A 5,578-nucleotide genomic window follows, 5' to 3' on the forward strand; every position below is an offset into this window, starting at 1 on the left:
CGCGGGCGGTGGGAAGGTGGCGCTTCCCGCGGGGGTGCCGCCGCGGCCGGCTTCCACTCGGCCCCCGCTAAACGTGGGGGCCGGGTGTTGTCGCTCGGGCCTTGCCAGCTCTCCATTGTTCGGATGGAGATGTCTCTGTTCCCATCCTCAATTCATTTGCAGGCACTTTCAGAAAAGTTCTTTTCCTGCGGGAATGAGGGGCTTTTCACTGCGCTCCAGCGAGGTTTACAATCCCTGCCAACGCTCCCGAGCTTCCCTCATTCAGCCTCGAAGTTTCCCACTGCTTTCAGCAACGAGATTCCCACGCTGCAGAGTACCTGATTACGTTTATTTAGCAGGTTTCAGTAAAATATCCTCTCAAACTTGCAATGAACACTTTACTTCACGGATGAAATTCTTCATTACTTTCTTACTGCGGTTCTTCATGAGAGGATGCATTCCTAATTGAGTGACTTAGGCTCAGGCTGGGAAAATCGGATTGTTCCTTAACGTAGGCCGTTACTTACGCAGATCCACTCTTTACATTAGTTTCCGTGCGTTCAGGACAAAGACCACTCGGCAAAAGCCAGCGTACCTGTTTTGTGACCCAGCAGGAGATGCAGGTTGGGCTTAAACATAAACTTACCTCAGTAAAGACATTAAACTGTTGCAGAACGCAGGGTTTTTTGCAGTGAATGAAATGGCCCCCCGTCCGCCAGTCAGAAGCTACAGCTCCTTCGTATTTTACCTCGTCTTCACCGCACAGCACTTCTAGCTGTGGGCCTCTGAGCCAGCATGCGTGGGAGCTCTTCCAGGCTGAGGAGAAGGAGGTGCGACGTTAGGCTCCTCTATCAGTAAAATCTCAGAGCAACTTAAATTAGTTACACAGTTTTGTGGTTTACTTCACTTGGCATTTGCTGCGTAGCTGTTTGCGGCCAGGCAGGTGGGATGCTTGCGATGGTTTTCATTATAATTCTGCTTATTTTAATTCTCCTATTAATAAATTGGTTTGGTGCGTAAGTTTTCTGGGAAGAAAAGGAGGCCGAGTCCCAAACCTTTAGGAATAATTACAACCGCTTGCAGTCAAACAGAAGCCTTCAAAGGGAGCAGAAACTTGCTGAAATACCACCCATCAGCTTGCAGACCCTTTATCTGAACCTTGTCGCAGCAAAGGCTCAGCCACCCGAAGGACCAAGAGCAGCGGCCTGAGAGGAAGGACGTGGGGAGCAGCAGCGCCTCGACGCAGGGCTGGGGTGGGCAGAGCGCCCTGTGAGGTCAGGGCGCGGGCTCCCCTGGGGCCAGCCGCGGACCGGGGGGCTGGGGAGGAGGGAGAACGGGGAGGGGACCCACGCCTCTCGCCGGAGGCTCAGCCCTAATGCTGAGGATGGATTTTTAAATCAATTCATGCGGTGCAGATTCGGTCTGTGGGCAAGGTGAAAGCTAACCCCCTGCAAAACTCTGCACGCGAAGGGACCTTGCAGTCAGTGTAACATATTAGGACGGATGGCACCATTCACAGGTGTACGGCTAGGCGTTAGGACAGGCATGGATGAAGGACTCACCCTGCAAACACCGATTTGTCTGAGGTCAGCCAGTACACATGCATGTTGCAGGATCAAACACTCATCTGTCTCTAGTTTGCTGGACACTTTGGAAATTTGAGGATGGCAAGTAAGCTGAGTTTATGTAAATACGATTTTAGTGTGGGGTTGAAGTTAAGTCTTTCTGATTTTAACTGCTCGATACGATGTTTAAATCTAAGTGACCTGTAACCTTTAAAATCTTACTGGGATTTCAACACTGCTTGCTTTTGATGACTGCTTAAGGGAGATTAATCTGAGAACAATCATTGACAGTCAGCCGTCTCCATCAGGTAACTTTGCAGTAAAGGAAATAAATTCCAGCTGGTGGGGGAAAAGAGAGCGTCCTGAGAAACTCGCTCCTCTGCTCCCATTGATCATCACCTGCACTGGACTTCATACAGCAGTTTAATCCTATTCTCTCCCTCAAAGGTTTCAAGCCTCTGCAAGATCCTGACTGCTAGGGAACAAAGACTGGTATGTGGTTGCCTCAAAGGTCAGTCATTAACCTGCCCCAACAACAGTTTTAGGAAGATCAAGGCAATGAAGAAAAACTAAGAAAAAGCACTTTCACTTTGGAATGAATTGTTCAAAATGCCCTTATACATTCAGTTTTATTCCCTTTCAGTTCTGCACTTTTTAGTTCCTGCACGTATTTATTTCTCATCAGGAATAATGGCAAGATTTGCTCTCCCAGAGATTTGACCTTAAGTTTATTCTAGCCACAACACTATAGACCATTTCATCAATTATGAATGTACTCATGTGTATAGAGGAACCGGTAAGCCAGCTCAGTAATGCTACCTTGTTCTGGAGACTTACCCTTATAAATAAATTAGGGGCATATCTTTATGAAATACCAGAAAGAAATAGAAGCTGAAAGAAAAAGAAAGCAAGCGGGAAAGAAAGCAAGAAAGCAAGCAAGCAAGCAAGCAAGCAAGCAAGAGAAAAAGAGAGAGAAAGAGAAGAAAAACAGAAAGGAAGAGAAAGAAAGAAAGAAAGAGAAAGGAAAGAAAAAGAAAGAAAAAGAAAAAGAAAAAAAAGAAAAAGAAAGAAGAAAGAAAGGAAGGAAAGAGAAAAAGAGAAAGAAAGGAAGGAAGAAAGAAAAGAGAAAGAAAGAAAGAAAGAAAGAAAGGAAAAAGAAAAAAAAGAGAAAGAAAAAGTAAGAAAGAAAAAGGAAGAAAAAATAGAAAGAAAGGAAGGAGACTAAGAAAGGAAAGGGAAAGAAGAGAAGGAAGAAAGAAGGAAATATAAAGAAAGAAGAAAGATGGAAAGGAAACAGAAAATCTAGAAAGCCACATTTTTCTAAAGATAAAAGGACAAGGGCTAATATCAGAAGTGGTTTCTCTGTGATTTGTGTTTTATGGGCGTGTGTGTCTATATGTGAGACAATATACTGGACTTGCAGTAGCCAGACTATCAATAAGACATTTATTTCCATAAGTTATTGATGACCCTTTAGCTCACAAGTGACAGGCCAAAGTAGAGCCATGAGCAACTTCTGAAAGGTTATCAATAACAACTGAAAATAAATGTTTTATCCAGTGCCTGCCCATTGTGTGTTCTGTTTATGCAATGCCAGTTTACGTTTCATCTGGCATAGGTTTTAATGGGCTGTAACTACCTTAGTTCCTGTCTGAAGCAACAAGGACTTCTAGCAACGGAGGAAGGAGGACACACACACACATCCCCACCTGCTTGCTCACACGCTTCATGGAGTACATTTTGTCAGATGCGGAGGTGAAAGCATGCATCTCTCAGCACATAAGGATGAAACAGTACCCTAAAGAGTGAAAGGAGAGACTGCCACCTTACTAAAACATTAAACACCATGGAGAATCCTGATGCTGCAAGTGTAAGACTGTTCTGAAGAAAGAAGATACAGAGGGGACAGGGAGAAAAAAAGGAGAAGCTGAGATGCAAAGTTGTAAATAAATCATACCTCATGCTGAGATTACAAGTACATAATATTCTATTAATGTATTTCTAATAATAATTCATACCATACTGCAAGGAAGATTGATGCATTGTGTTTGTTAAGGAGTTCCTGGAGGCAAAAGAAAGCTTTTTATGTCTATAAGGAGTCTTTTACTCCCAGTGGAAAAAGGCTTCAATGGACACTGGATACAACACAGTGGGGACCAAAAATTTAATACCATCATCACTAACCACAATGTCTTTTAATTAAACTTTTGTATTTAAAATTTCAATTTTTCTTACTCTCTTGCATTTGCGTTTTCACATTTTGAAAATTTTTTTTTTATAATTCTCAGGAGCTCGATGTAGAATAACTATTTCAAGAGGCTGGTCTGAAATAAACTAATGACTTTGCATCCAGTTGTGAAACTTCTGCTCACTTGAGCAGTCCTTATACCCACATCCTTACTCAGGCAAATAAGCTCATTACCTTCAAGACAAACTTTCTATATAAGCAAGGATTTGTGCTGCTTTTCAAGTCAATTTCGCCACTGAGGTAAATTAAGAGATTTGCTTAAGTAAAATATATCAGTGCTTTAAAGTGTTGAAAGAGCATGTTAGTGGAGTAAAAATTCCAAAATAAATGTCATTAACACTTCAAGGTAAGTATGTGGAAACATACTGGTATTGAAGACAACTTGAAATAGTTCCTTAGCATAAGCTGTGTGATTACCCGAAATATTCTTATATATGCACATCATTTAGCTTTAAGAAAACAAAGTCAAAATTGTAAGAAAAATTGCATGTTGAAGCACTTCTAACAGTAATTTTGAATATGTCTTTAAAATACTTTTGCATAGTTTGCCCCCTGCCCATGAAGCAAAAACATGAAGAATTGCAATACAATTACTCTCAAATGGAAAATACCATTCATTCCCATTTCTTATACGGGAAAACTAGTAAGTCACAGAATGTATTTAACTGTGAAGAATTGCAGTTCATGGATCATTGTCAAATATTCTCCTTACATCCATCTTTCTTTTTTCTGCATCTCCAGCCATTTGCACTCTGCAATGTATATCTTGATTTAAATTCACAGTGCTACACAATGGTTTTCATTAGACAATCATGTTGTCCTAATAAATATATAAGGTCATTTTAGTATATACTATTGCTGGAATTAAAACCTGTGAGTGTGACCCTGTCTGCCTAAAGGAGACATTACCTGTCTTCGCTTTTTTTGTTGCTCTCTAAACATGAAATCCTGCAAGAGCTGTTTTCTGTCAACAAAAGCTGAGGGCTCTTGTCTTCTTAAGTGACAACCTTCTCAGAAGCCATGCAGGCTATAAAGAATGATCACAGAAAGCATCCTACCACAAATTAATACAAAATTCATCTTTTTAGCAGACTGCTTTTTCAAACACACGCAGGTACATATGCAAATTAAAATGGTGCTATGATCCTATAAATAATCTACTCTTCTACTATTTAATCTGCAGGATGGAAGAGAAGAATGAGGAAGAGCCTTTTGCTTCTGTTACTAAGCACTTGGTAGATCCTCACATGTTATGGCAACAGGAACTCTATAGCAGGTAAAGAAATAGATAATAAGGTTACACAGAATTCGGCATGCATTGGAAGTGCATGGCGTGGCCCATAAACAACGGTGGTCAGGGGATTTGAAGATACATTGAAAAGCTTCCCCTCCGCACACACAACCACCAGACTTGAATTTCTAGTTCTTTCTAACTTCTGTTCCCAGCAATGACAACAATGTGACTTGAACCAAATCAACAAACAGCATTTTCTATAGTGCTTTAAATATTGGTCAGGCTGTCACTAGCATGAAGCAAAATGCAGAATTGTAAATTAATATTTGGCAAGCAGGTGATATCTGAAAGTGACACTGACCCATAAAAGTATTTTGAGAACCAACTGACTGCAGTCACAGAAAACATTGATGCATTTGCATCAACGCAGGGGAAGCGAAGGTCTCTCCGTCTACCTTGGATGTTCCTCCGCTGTGGGACAGGCTGTCTTCACAGTCAGGGAGAGAGAAGTGATTTTTAATTTAAAAAAATAAATTAAAAAAGATAAACCCC

This window comes from Pygoscelis adeliae, unplaced genomic scaffold (assembly GCF_000699105.1).
Source record: "Pygoscelis adeliae isolate BGI_AS28 unplaced genomic scaffold, ASM69910v1 Scaffold186, whole genome shotgun sequence".
Taxonomy (NCBI): domain Eukaryota; kingdom Metazoa; phylum Chordata; class Aves; order Sphenisciformes; family Spheniscidae; genus Pygoscelis; species Pygoscelis adeliae.